The sequence below is a fragment of the Mustela lutreola genome, chromosome 16 (genome assembly GCF_030435805.1).
Source record: "Mustela lutreola isolate mMusLut2 chromosome 16, mMusLut2.pri, whole genome shotgun sequence".
Classification (NCBI taxonomy): domain Eukaryota; kingdom Metazoa; phylum Chordata; class Mammalia; order Carnivora; family Mustelidae; genus Mustela; species Mustela lutreola.
In genome coordinates, this window is record NC_081305.1 from 50,997,747 (window position 1) to 51,011,755 (window position 14,009).

The 14,009-nt window shown below is 43.8% G+C and overlaps 1 long non-coding RNA gene and 1 other non-coding gene across 3 annotated transcripts; one reads left to right on the forward strand and one right to left on the reverse strand.

Annotated features, from left to right (window-relative positions):
- Window positions 1-3,447: 3,447 nt before the first annotated feature.
- LOC131817797 (uncharacterized) lies at window positions 3,448-8,215 on the reverse strand. Of its 2 annotated transcripts, XR_009348581.1 has the most exons (3): window positions 7,149-8,215; window positions 5,058-5,212; window positions 3,448-4,231 (listed from the first exon to the last, which is right to left on the reverse strand). It is a non-coding gene; the product is annotated as an uncharacterized LOC131817797 (long non-coding RNA). The 2 variants fall into 2 exon arrangements; XR_009348580.1 differs by lacking the exon at window positions 7,149-8,215 and having other exon boundaries at window positions 5,058-5,593.
- A 550-nt stretch (window positions 8,216-8,765) lies between these two features.
- Window positions 8,766-8,872, forward strand: LOC131819070 (U6 spliceosomal RNA). The gene has a single exon (XR_009349049.1). It is a non-coding gene; the product is annotated as a U6 spliceosomal RNA (small nuclear RNA).
- Window positions 8,873-14,009: the final 5,137 nt, after the last annotated feature.

Here is a 14,009-nt window from a genome sequence, read left to right on the forward strand (position 1 = left end):
AAGCTTACTTTGTGACAGACCTATTTCCTGTGTGAATTCGAGGGCCTCATTAGTTACTACTGCTGTGTTAGGGATAATGGACAAGGAAAAGTTCTTACGAGCAGAAGCTGTCTGTCTAGTAATTGTGGAAGAAATGACTGAATTTGTTTCCATGCATTTGTAAGCTCCGACATAACATTACCTGTGTGTGGATTTAAACAACCAGCTTTGGCTGTTCTTCCCGCCCACGGGTCCTATCCCTGTGCTTTCATAAAACCACCTTTTTGCACCAAAACAAAAACCAAACCCTCCAAACCCACACCAGCTTTAAGAAGTTGCTTTGAGAACCACCACGGAAATGTGAAAATCACCCGGTATTACGTTTACCAAGGGCTTTTTTTAACTTTTATTAAGATTTTGAATTTTCAATTTAAAAATTTTTTTTTTATTTTTTTAACGATTTTATTTATTTACTTGACAGAGATCACAAGTAGGCAGAGAGGCAGGCAGAGAGAGAGAGGGAAGCAGGCTCCCTGACAAGCAGAGAGCCTGATGTGGGGCTCGATCCCAGGACTCTAGGATCATGACCCAAGCTGAAGGCAGAGGCTTTAACCCACTGAGCCATCCAGGTGCCCCTTGATTTTTTTTTTTTTTTTTTTTTTTTTAATAAACTCTACACCTAGCTCAGACTCACGATCCTGAGATCAAAAGTCCCATTCTCTACTGAGACAGACCGGTGCCCCTACCAAGGACGTTTTTAAAAAAACTCTGAATACTGTAGTCACTCTAACATGAGTCTCACCGGTGAGATGGTGAGGGAAAGAACACATGCACGCGCGCACACACACACACACACACACACACACACGAGTTCCTACGTTGTGTTTCAGTCTTTTTCAAGTTCAGCCACAGGCAAAGCAAGCAGTGAGTGGAGGTGGTCAGTGGGTCTCTCTGGGGTGAGGGAGAGGACATCTGAGCATGTTTTATGCAAACGCCTACAAGAGGGTAAGCGATTCCCCACAGTGGAGATGGGTCTCCTCCACTCAGTGTTAGAAGACAGGATGTAAGACCAGCTTTGGCGTAGCTTTGGGGTCTCCAAGTGTTCCTAGCCTCAGGGCTGTGAGAGGCATCCGGCACTGGGCCCCCCAGCCCCGAACCCACCTGTTGGGCTCCAGCCCTAGCCACCCTCTGGCTCACTGTGGGGACTTCCACGAGGGATGTCTCTGAGTCTTCTCAGGATGGGCATCTCTCTGGACCAGTTAGGCTTGGGTGTGTCTCTTGGACTTTGGACTCTCTTTTTGGTGCAAAAAGGTGGTTTTATTAAAGTACAGGGATAGGACCCGTGGGCGGGAAGAACAGCCAGCCTGGGCAGACTGGCACACACTTCTGGGGACCACAGCTTCCACTCCTGCAGTCTGGGCTTTGAAAGCTCCTCAGGTGTTCCTTATCAGGTCAGCAGGTTTGTGCCTTTCAGGACAGGTAGGTGGTAGGAGGGGCCTAGATATAAGGAAGGACTCTGACGGAAAGGCACTACGAAGCCACTCATCGTATCAACCAATCTTCCTCTCCTCCCTTTTGCTTTCCTTCCAAAAACATTTTGAAAACCTACTTGGTGGCATGCTCTGTTCCCAAAACTGGGCTAGGGCGGGACACGGGAGAGAGCTCTGCTCACGGTCAACTTACACCCTGGTGTGAGGTCCCAGGCAGTCAGTGCACACCTGCCCTTTGAGAACATCCAACCATGGGTTCCAGATGAAACTGAAAGAAGAAATTAACCAGAAAAAGAATAATTGAACTTGTTTTTCATGTTTGGAATCAACAAGGATGTAGAGTTCTTCATTCTGACCAAGGAAGAATTAAGCTTTCAGGGCTCCTGGGTGGCTCAGTTGGTTAAGCGTTTGCCCCCGTCTCAGGGCATGATCTCCAGGTCCTGGGATCCAGCCTTGCATCAGTCTCCCTGCTCAGTGAGGAGCCTGCTTCTCTCTTTCCCTCTGCTTCTCTCCCCAGCTTGTGCTCTGTGTCTCAAATAATTTTTTTTTAAAGGAAGAATTAAAATTTTAACCCGTAGTTCTGTATGGAATCTATTTCTCCATCAGCTACCATTATTTTGTGATAATTAATGAGAAATGTTCCACAAGCAGGAGCAGCTCTCTGCTGATTGTGGGAGGAGGGGCAGAATTATTTAACACCCCGATCATCTAAGTATTTGGGGCACCCTACGTGATTGGTGAGGGGGGCATATTTGGCTTTACTGGTTGGTCCTATGGTGAAAGTGAGGGTAGGGGTGACCATTAGGTCCTGGCTGCTTGGGGCCCTTTTGGGTTGATGGCTATAGAGGTTATGGGTCAGAATTCTCAGACCTGTTCTGGCTCCTGCCCACTTGCCTGTCCAGTCTCAGACTACACCTGACCTTCTGAGCCTGGATGGTACTGTCAACCTTTTGGGCAGCATTAACTGGTGCAGGGCCTGACCTTGAATTGTGAGATGTTCACAATCCTTTTGGATACATGCTAGTGGCCACTCCTTCCCCCAGCCCAACAACCCAAATGTCTCCTGGAAGTGCCAGATGTTATCCCACCCCTGATTGGGAACCACTGTGCTAGACAAGGAGTCCTTGAGATAACCCCGTACTGTCCACAATAGGCAAGGGTTTCCCTCATTACACATAAGTAATGGAAGCCACACAGGGTTCCTGCAGAATGAGTCAATCATGTGGAATTTCGGAATGGGCAAAAGTCAAAGCTATGGTTCCTTCTAGGGTAGGGGTCAGGTGCCATAGAGGGTTTAGGAGAGCTTACTTTGGAGGAACATGCCACAGGCTGAGACACCAGGACGACGCATACTGGAATGGTTGTCTCTGGCGGGGAAGACAACAGAGAGAGAGAGAGAGAGAGAGAGAGAGAGAGAGAGAAACTAATCCTCCTAAAGCCACACCTGCCCCAGGAGGAGAACACACACTGTACTCTTTCTGACAAATGAAATCTCATAAAAAGAAAAAGAAAAGGAAAGAGGATAGAGGCAGAAGCTGGGGGAAAAAAAAGGAAATTGGGAGGATTGGGAGAATGGAGATATTTGGGTGATCAGGACATAAAATGATGGCTGAGGAGGTGACCAAGAAAAAAAAAAAACAACTAGAAAGTAGAAGAATAAGCCAACTGCCCACTTACTGACATTGACTAAGTCTTTTTTTTTTTTTTTTTAAAAGATTTTATTTATTTATTTGACAGACAGAGATCACAGTAGGCAGAGAGGCAGGTAGAGAGAGAGGAGGAAGCAGGCTCCCTGCTGAGAAGAGAGCCCGACGTGGGGCTCGATCCCAGGACCCTGGGATCATGACCTGAGCCGAAGGCAGAGGCTTTAACCTCTGAGCCACCCAGGTGCCCATTGACTAAGTCTTTTTAGCTGAACAATGGTGAAGAAAAAGCAAAATCAAGACAAAGAAGCAGGATAAACACCTGTCCCTAATAGTCTCATTGTATATGTTTATTGAGATAGAATTTAAACATTGTCTCCAGCTTGACTGAGATACAAGTATAAGGTGTACAGTGCATTGATTTGATACATTTATAGATTGCAAAATGATTACCGCCATGGCTGGTGCCTTCATCCTGCCCCATGATTGCTTTTTGTGGTGTATGTAATACAGTATTGCCATTCTGTGTCTTTGGGTGAATTTAGTGCAGGGCCCTGTCATCCTAATTACAACAGGAAACATTCCTGTCACTGTAAGTTTGTTGAGTGCCTCTCTCCACTCAGTTCTACCCAACGGGCACTTGTGTGTCTTTCTTTGGTTTCACGGAGCGTGTTTCTGGAATGCATCCATGTTGCATGGATCTTGAATCTCTTGTACGGGAATCGTCGTGAATCATAGTATGTGACCTTTTGCATCTGGCTTTGCTCATTAAGTTCTTTGTGGAGATGAAGAATCAAGAGAATAAGCAGTGAAGCTTGTGGGAAGAATTTGAGATTCCATAATGGGACAAAGGGAGTAGATGTTAGGGTCTCGGCAGCAGCCAAAGTGGACGATTTTGTGGCCAACAGAATGGTCTGGGAGAACCTTCAGACTGGAGCATATGCTGAGTTGGAAGGAAGGTGTTGGGTGATCTGTATAAACCAGGGAGGCTTGGTGGGCACCACGGGGGCATCCTGGAGGGGCATCCATGGGTCCCTGGGAAGAGCGGGTCTTGACTTCTGCTCCAGCTAATTGCTGTTTGGCTTTCTTGAGTTTTGCTCTGTGGTTCTTGAACCACACCTACAGAGAAAAGAGAGCAGTAGTAGGTGGATAAATCCAAATGAGCTTCCAGATGTTTTCATTTTACCTTATACCATGGATACTGTTCAGTGAGAACAGTTAGTTCCACTTCTCTTCCTTTTAGATCCTATTGCTGGAAACTCTCCCAGCCTATGTGCAGGAGGGAGTGGAAATGGGAGGCAATGGGGACAGAAGGTGAGGCAGGGACCTGAACCCCCAGAGCAGGAGAGACTAATGTCAGCACACTTAGCTCATGGCCAAACTGGATCTGTGACTGTGATTTTGTATGGCCCATGAACTAAGAACAGGGATTTTTTTTGTTTTTTGTTTTCTAAAGTTTTTATTTATTAAAATAAATAATGTCTACACCTACCCATGGGGACCCGAACTCAATGACCCTGAGATCAAGAGTCACCCGCTCTTTCAACGGAGACAGCCAGATGCCCCAAAGAACAGGTTTTACATTTTTAAATGGTTGAAGAAAAAAAACACAAAGAATATTTGTGACATGTGAAAGTTATATGAACTTCAAATGTGTGTCCATAAAATTTTATAGGGATGTAGCAGGCACACCTGTTTCTTTAGGTATCGTTGATGGCTGCTTTTCACATCCCTGAAAAGCTGAATAATTTTGGCAGAGACCATACATATGGCCCACTAAAATGTTTACTGCCTGGCTCTTTACAGGACAAGTTTGCTGATCCTTGCTTTGTGTGTTGGGGAGAGGATTTTAGGGTAGGAGTCTGGGGGACTGGAGTAGTATGAAGCTTCAGGAATTGTCCCAGGGTCTCTGAGTGTAGTGTCTTTTGGGGAGGTAGCTTCCAACCTGCAGTACAGTGGGATGGATCTCCAGTTTCGAGGCCATTTCTTTCTGAAGGCTGGGAGCGGGGTATGGGTTCTTGCTGAACAAGGATTCCAAATCGGCCAGTTGTTTCTCAGTGAACATGGTCCGTTTCCTTTGTGAATGCTTCTGGTGCTTTCCTGGGAAGGAGAGAAAGGCACAGATGAGGTGCTAAAACAGTTCCATCCTCAAAAGCCCGAACCCCCATCCTTCTCCATAGAGGTCAACAAGCATGCCCGTCAAGAAATTGAAGACTCCCAGATACCTAGACACAGCCTGAATGACTTTCCTGCCAGGTTTCCTAGGCCTCATTTTGTTGTTCTTCCAACTATTCAGCACAGAAAAAGGTTATGTACGTATTTATTTAATATGTATTTATTTAATCAATTTAAAAGATTTTCAGTAATTTCTACACTCAACCTGGGTTTTGAACTTCCAACCCTGAGATCAAGAGTCACATACTGCTGACTGAACCAGCCAAGTGCCCCAGGAAAGGGTTATTTAAATAAGGATCCCTTGTGTGTCCACTCTTAGATTCTGTGTGTGTGTGTGTGTGTGTGTGTGTGTGTGTAGTGGGGGGAGGGTATGAGGAAAATCTCTATACCTTATGCTCAGTTTTGCTGTGAGACTAAAACTGCTCCAAAAATAGTCCACTAATAATAATAATAAAAAAAAAATAATTGCTCTCATGGATGTTATTTAGTGAAGACACACCTATACAGAAACCAAAAGTGTTAAAGTACATAGTACATTATGCAGTCCTAAGTACTCTACAGAGAAAAAAATTAGGCACGGGGATAAGGAATTTGGGTGGGGGGGGGTTAGTTTTAATGACCTGTGAGTGAAGGTCTTTCTGAAGGTCTTTCTGGAGGAGGTGAGGGAGTGAGCCATGTGTTTATCTACAGGGGGAAATGCAGACTCCTCACAGGGCAATAAAGAGATAAATATTAGGGGTGCCTGGGTGGCTCAGTGGATTGAGCTCAGTCAAAGTGGCCTTCGACTCAGGTCATGATCTCGGGGTCCTGGGATCGAGCCTCATGTCGGGCTCTCTGCTCAGCAAGGAGCCTGTTTCTCCTCTCTCTCTGCCCGCTTGTGATCTCTGTCAGATAAATAAAATCTTTAAAAAATGAGGGGAGGGAGGTATGGAGAGGATGGTTGGGTGATAGACATTGAAGAGGGTATATACTATGGTGAGTGCTGTGAAGTGTGTGAGCCTGATGATTCACAGACCTGTATGCCTGTGGGAAAAGAATACATTATATGTTAATAAAAATAATTAATTATGGGGTGCCTGGGTGGCTCAGTGGGTTAAGCCGCTGCCTTCGGCTCAGGTTATGATCTCAGGGTGCTGGGATCAAGTCCCACGTCAGGCTCTCTGCTCAGCAGGGAGCCTTCTTCCTCCTCTCTCTCTCTCTGCCTGCCTCTCTGCCTACTTGTGATCTCTCTCTGTCAAATAAATAATAAATAAATAAAAATAATTAATTAAAAAAAAACTTAAAAAGAGAGAAAACTGAATTGTCTAAAAAAAAAGAAAGATGAATATTACTGTATAGGGGAGGTGCACTTCCATCCAACATGGCGCCTGACTTGGTCTGGGTAGCCCGTAGAGTCTAGAAAATGCCATGGGATGTCTCTTCTGAACTTCTAAGTCTCTGTGCTTTCTGTCTTGGACACTTTCCCTCTTTTGGATCACTTGCTCCAGGGAAAAGCATTTTGACCATCCCTATGGCAAGGCCCTCTTGGCAAGGACCTCAGGTCTAAAGTGAGTGAGGAACTGAGGCCTCTAGCCAAGAACTTTGTGAGTGAGCCATCTTGGGAAGTGGATAGATTGTCTGGGCTCAGTTCAGCCTTAGCTGACGGCATTCCTGTTGATGGCTTGTTGCAAGAGCATGAGACCCTGAACTGAACTCCACCATGCATTTTTAGCAATTTTATGGACTCCATATAGTTGATATACAATATATAGTTGATATACAATAAACTCTGTATTTAAAGTGTGCAATCTCAATAAATTTTGTTATGTGTATATTGACACATTCATGAAATCCTCTCCACCATCAAGACAATGCATTTTACCCATCTATCCCCAGTTTCCGCTGATCCCTTTCAAAGTCATCCACCAGGAATTCTCAGGTCAATGCGGCTTTGCTCTGTACCAGTTAAGAACAATAAGGAAAGATAAAGAAATAAAGAACAGGAATAAGGAAAAGATGAATATAGGCCTATTTCACTTACAAAAGTCCTTAAAATATGTTAATTGAATCCAACATTGTTTTAAAAATAAATATATCAAGAGCAAGTAAGTTTTATCTCAGAAGGGAAAGGCTATTTAATATCAGAAAGAAAGAAATATCAAAGTAATTCACCGTGTTAATAAGTTAAAGCTAAAAATAATGATCACAATCAATGCAAAATCTTTGTTTCTGAAGATTCACACCTATGTATGATTTTAAAAAGCAAAATTGGACAAAACGTAGGAAACTGTTTTCACATGTGCAAGGTTGTGATCCCTGAGGTAAGGGAAGTTCTGTGAAAATCTTACGAGCCAGCTTGATTATTTATAGGACACTATACCCAGCGATGGAGGAAGTTATATTCTTTCCGGTGCATATGGAACATTCATCGGGACAGAGTGTACACCATGCTGCAGAACAAGTCTCAGAAAATTTTAAATGATTTAAATCATACAAAATATGTTCTCTGAAAATAGTGGAGTTAAGATAGAAATATGTAACAAAATAACTAACATCTCTCCCGCAGTGTCTGGAGATTAAACATATTTCTGAATCAAACAGGGGACAAAGAAGAAAGCAAATGGTGTTGGATTAAACTGGATATCCATATGGGGAGAAAAATCAACCTCATCTTGAGCCACGTGCAAAAATGAATTACAGGTAGATTTCAGACATAAATATAAAGTCTAACTCTAAAACTTCTGGAAGAAAATATCGGAGAAAGTCTTTTGAGACCTTGGGTCAGGCAAAGCTGTCAAGGACACAAAGTATAAGGCGCATGGGTGGCTCAGTCAGTTAAGCAGCTGCCTTTGGCTCAGGTCATGATCCCAGGATTCTGGGATCGAGTTCTGCATAGGGCTCTCTGCTTGGTGGGGAGTCTGCTTTCTCCCTCTGCTCCTCCCCCTGCTTGTGCTCTCTCTCTCTCAAATAAATAAATAAAATCTTAAAAAAAAAAAAAAAAAGAACAGGGGCGCCCGGGTGGCCCAGTGGGTTAAAGCCTCTGCCTTCGGCTCAGGTCATGATCCCAGGGTCCTGGAATTGAGCCCTGCATTGGGCTCTCTGCTCAGCAGGGAGCCTGCTTCCTCCTCTCTCTCTGCCTGCTTCTCTGCCTACTTGTGATCTTTGTCTGTCAAATAAATAAGTAAGATCTTAAAAAAAAAAAAAAAAAAGAACACAGGGGTACCTGAGTGGCTCAGTAGGTTAAGCCTCTGCCTTTGGCTCAGGTCATGATCTCAGGGTCCGGGGATTGAGCCCCGAATCAGGCTCTCTGATCAGCAGGGAGCCTGCTTCCCCCACCCCCCCCTGCCTGCCTGTCTGCCTACTTGTGATCTCTGTCAAATAAATAAATAAAATATTTTTAAAAAACCCACAAAGCATAAAAGTAAAAATAGATGCATTGAGCTTATCAAAAATAAAAGTTTGTTCTTCAAAAGACTGCCTTTAGGAAACAAAGAGGCAAGTGCTCGCTTCGGCAGCACATATACTAAAATTGGAACGATATAGAGAAGATTAGCATGGCCCCTGCGCAAGGATGACACGCAAATTCGTGAAGCGTTCCATATTTAAAAAAAAAAAAAGGAAAACAAAGAGGCAAGCACATAACAGAAGAACAGAAGAAAATATTAATAACTCATATATCAGACAAATTCACATCCAGAACATACAAACAATCCTATGACCTCACAATTCTACTCTCGATAAGTATAAGGTAAGTAGAAATGCCCACACAAAGGCTTTATGTGAATGTTCCTACCAGTTTTATTCATAGTAGCCAAAAATTTGTGGGAAAAAAAATCCCATATTCATCAGCAAGTAATGGCTAGCCAAATTGCGTTGTATTCATATAATGGAATAGCACTAACCTATGAAAAAGGAATTAGCCACTGATACGTATATCACAAATGTATGCCCAAAACATGCTGAGCCAAAGAAAGCAGACACAAAAGATCATATACCGTATATGTTGATTTGCATGCAGTCCTAGGCAGGCAAGTCATCCGTAGGGGCAAGAACACAGATCAGATAGTGCCTGGGGCAGTGGCAAAAGTGTTGTGTTTTGTGTTGGAGTGGGTGTGGAGATGATGACCACACTGGGATGGGACCCTTTTGAGGGTGATGGAGATGTTCTGTGTTTTCACTGGGATGGTAGGTAAACACATTTGTCAAAACTGACTGAAGTGTACATTTAAAAATAGGTAGACTCTGTTACAAATTACACATCAACAGAGCTGATTTTTTTTTTTTTTAACTTGGAAAGGAAAATCTTAACAAATCAAGGAGGAAAGCATCTTGCCATACTTTGAAAGTTATATACCAAATCCCTCAAGCAAGCATTATACCTAATGGAAAAACCATGTGCGGTTCTTTGAGTGTCAGGAACATGAAAGGGATTTTACAAGCACCTGACAGTGTAATGTAGTTCTACTGTCCGGGAAGGAAAAAAATATTAAGATCAGAAGGGAAGAGATAAAATGGATTCTTTGTAGATCACAGTATTTACTCAAAAATCCATCAGGATCAACAGATGGGCTTTTAGAACTATTGAGAGTTAAGCAATGTTGCTACTTAGAACACCTACAACATTTCTCTGCAAGCCATGTCCAACTAGAAATAAAAGTGGAGAAGAAAAAAAGGCATTCACAAAGCCAGTCCAAAACTCCAGGATATCTACAGATGAAATTACATAAGAGGACATAAAAACCCCCAGGACTTGAGTGAGAAAGTCACAGCTTAAAACCGTTCAAGGACATTTTTTGGGATATTTTATGACCTCTGACTAGGGAATGATTTCGGAATTAGACACAACATGAGCAAACCATGAAAGTGAAAAGGATACATTTAACTACCTTAAAATTAATAAGTTCTATTCAGAATTTTCCTAAGGGAGTGAAACAAACTGGAAGATCTTTGTAATGAGGAGAACCAGCAAAGCTGTCTTAGCTGTGATCTTGTGAGTCAAACCACACTTGGCGAATCTGTGAGAAGGCAGGAGTTTCTCTAAAAAATTAAAAGTAGAACCGCTGTCTGACCCAGCTGTTGCACTTCTGCGAATATATCTGAGGGAACAAATGCCGTCAAAGAGAGTTCTTCACCCCTTGTACTCACTGCAGCCTGATTCACAATGGCCAAGACCTGGAAACAACCCAAGTGTGTGCCCACAGATACATGGATGCAGAAGATCTATGAATATAAATATTTACATACATATATCAATGGAATGGAGTATTCCTCCAGGAGAAAGAAGGAAATCCTGCCATTTGCAACAACACAGTTGGATCTTGAGGGCATTATAATAAATGAAATCATCAGAAAAAGACAAATACTGTATGGTACCACTTACACGTGGGAACTAGAAAAGCTGAATTTGTAGAAACAGGATGGTGGTTCCCAGGCACAGAGCGGGTTGGGTGGGTTGGGGAGATGCTGTTATAGGGTACAGACTGGTAACTAGTAGATACTTAAGTCTTGAAGTTAGAACGCCCAGTATAGTGATTACAGTCAACAATACTCTAGTATAAAATTCAAAATTGCTAAGTGACTAGATCTGAAATGTTCTCACCACAAAAAAGGAAAGGGCAATTATATGCAGTGATAGAGGTGTTAGCTAAGAGCTGGTGGTAATCATATCAAATACATAAACATATCAAATCAATGCATTGTACACCTTAAATTTACACAATGTTATGTGTCCATTATTTGACTCTTCAAAAGCAAAGAAATTCAAAGCCTCACTGCACGCCAGGCACTTTTCTAAGCACTTTTGAATATTAACTGACTCAATTCTCAATGTTCCCCATGTGGTTGGTACAGATGTGTAAACTGAGGCACCAGGAGATTAAGTGATGGGTTTGAGGCTGAGCTATGGTCCATCTCTTGAGAATTGGTGGCCAACACATACTTAGTACAGTTTACTGAACTGGGCACCAGTGATAGAGTCCTAGCCTTTCTGCTTACCTGCTGCATAGCTTTGGAGCCATACAATGTTCTCTGTAAAACTGAGACTTCTGGCTGTAACCGCTTTATTATTTTTTAAAAATATTTTATTTGCGGATACCTTGGTGGCTCAGTCAGTGATACCAGAGCCCTGGGATCAAGTCCCACATCAGGTTCCTTGCTCAGCGGGGAGCCTGCCTTTTCCTCTGCCTGAGGCTCCCCCTGCTCGTGCTCTCTCTCTCTGACAAATAAATAAAATCTTTTTCTTTTTCTTTTTTTTAAAAGATTTTATTTATTTATTTGTCAGAGAGAGAGAGAGAGAGAGCGAGAGCGAGCACTGGCAGATGGAGGCAGAGGGAGAAGCAGGCTCCCCGCCGAGCAAGGAGCCTGATGTGGGACTCGATCCCAGGATGCTGGGATCATGACCTGAGCCGAAGGCAGCTGCTTAACCAACTGAGCCACCCAGGCGTCCCTAAAATCTTTTTCTTAAAAGATTTTATTTATTCATTTTTAAAAAAGATTTTATTTAATTATTTGACAGATCGAGAGATCACAAGTAAGCAGAGAGGTAGGCAGAGAAGGGGGAAGCAGGCTCCCTGCTGAGCAGAGAGCCCGATGCGGGGCTCGATCCTAGGACCCTGGGATCATGACCTGAGCTGAAGGCAGATGCATAATGACTGAGCCGCCCAGGTGCCCCAATAAAGAAAATCTTTTTAAAAAATAAAATATTTTATTTGTAAGTAATTTCTACACCCAGTGTGGGGCTGGAACTTGCAACCCCGAGAACAGGAGTCACATGCTCGCCGTGGACTGAGCCAGATGGGCGCCTCTGGTTGTAACCACTTTAGAAGATTTTAATGCTTGGTTGTGCCTGAAAGTGGTTTAGCACAAGCCAGGGAATCAAGTCAATGCTTGGTGAAATGATGAGATTTCCAGATTTCCAGGAATCCTAACCAGATATCTTGGCTAAGCAAGCCTCTGTTCTAGGAGTTAATCATTCCAGTAGGGATCAGAAGCCCCATTTCCAAAGGATTGTCGGAAATGTGACATAGCTAATAAGGGGAAGATCTGGAATTCAAAGAGAATTGGGTTTGCCTCTACTGGGTTTCCCTGTGGAGGACAGCCTTGTCTCCACTACCTGCATCAGCAGCTCTCCATGCTTTCATGTAATACCCTTCAGCTCCCATCCCTCGGCTTACCTTTAGGAAGGTCCCCTGTGCCGGACATCCCGAGATCTAGCTGTGTCCCCATGCTCTAGTCTTGTGTCAAGAGCTAGCAAGGTTGGTATCATGACTTAAATACATCCCTCGGCAGCCACACCCTAGTCCCATCCCTCCACACACCCCCCCCACCTCCAATCCATTAATCCGATCCCTGGGTTCAGCCCCCTGGTTGTCTGCTCGTTGGTTGTCTGATGTGAAGTCCACACCTAGCAGAGTCAGCGCCACCAAGGAGCTTGCTCAATGGAGAATCTTCAGGTATTGGTCAAAGGGTGGGAACTTCCAGTTATAAGATGAACAATCTCTGGTAATCTAATGTACAGCATGGTGACTGGAACTAACTAATAATGCTGTATTATAGACTTGATGGTTGCTGAGTGAGTAGGTCTTAAATGTTCCCACCACAAAAAAAAGAAAAGGTAAGTATGTGACGGGATTGAGGGCTTAGCTACTATAATGGCTAAGCAGTCTTGTTGCAACCTGCTGCAACTTGTACACATGTTGGACTGCATCTCAAGGAAACTGGAAACAACCACAAATTCTTGGGAGCTGCTGAGTCCCAGTCTGCCTTTCCCAAGAGCCCAGGCGATTTGACTAGAGACTGAGGAGCATCACTGTGCCTCAGACCAAGGGCTCTGAGCAGAAGGGAAACTCAGGATCCCCTGGAGCGCTCGCTGAAACACCAGCTGCTGGAGCCTGAGGGTCATGCTACCACCTGGGGAGCTCCCAGGTGCTGGGGCTCGGTGCTGGGAGCCCCAGCTCGCTCTGGTAGCATGTGGAGTGGCTAGAATATGCCTGACACTGTTCTAAGCACCTACAGGTACTAATTTGTTTAAGCCACTTAATCTTATTTTACAGATGTGGAAACTGGTAAAAAAGGAAATTTAATGGACTTGGCCGATGTCCCAGAACTAGTAAGTGTCAGGGGTGACGTTTTTACCAGGGCTGTCTTGCTCTGGTTATCCTGCTATAATGCATCTCAGAGATGGCCACTAGTACCACACAAGATCTGGTGGTCTGTTGAATGGGTGGAGCGAAGGGCCTAAACTTTAAAAATGAAATGGTTTCAGAAATTCCATCTGAGTCTGGAGAAAGCTCACCTCAAAAATATGCCTGCCACTTCAGTGAGAAAGAGGAACACTGTTGAAACTGAGTTAGTGGTGTTTTTCACCCAGGGCTGTATGTTGTCATCTTCTGCAGAATTTCTAAAGATGCCTGGGGCTCTACCCCAGGGTCAGTCAACCCAAATCTTTGCAGGTGGGGCCTGAGTATAAAGATTTGCATGTCATCCTCAAGGATTCCAGAGCCTAGGTGGTACTGGAAATTGCTTAATCTTTAGAAGGATTAAGCTGGTGTCTCCAGGAATTCACATTGGAGCCTGGGGAATCAAGGTGTGCCACGGACTCCTTGGGATGTCCTGTGACAGCAGCACCCTCTAGCTAACACTCATTTTTGTTTTTTAACTTTTAAAATTTATTAAATTAATTTATTTGAAGATTTTATTTATTTGTCAGAGAGACAAGAGAGCCCACAAGCAGGGGGAGCGGCAG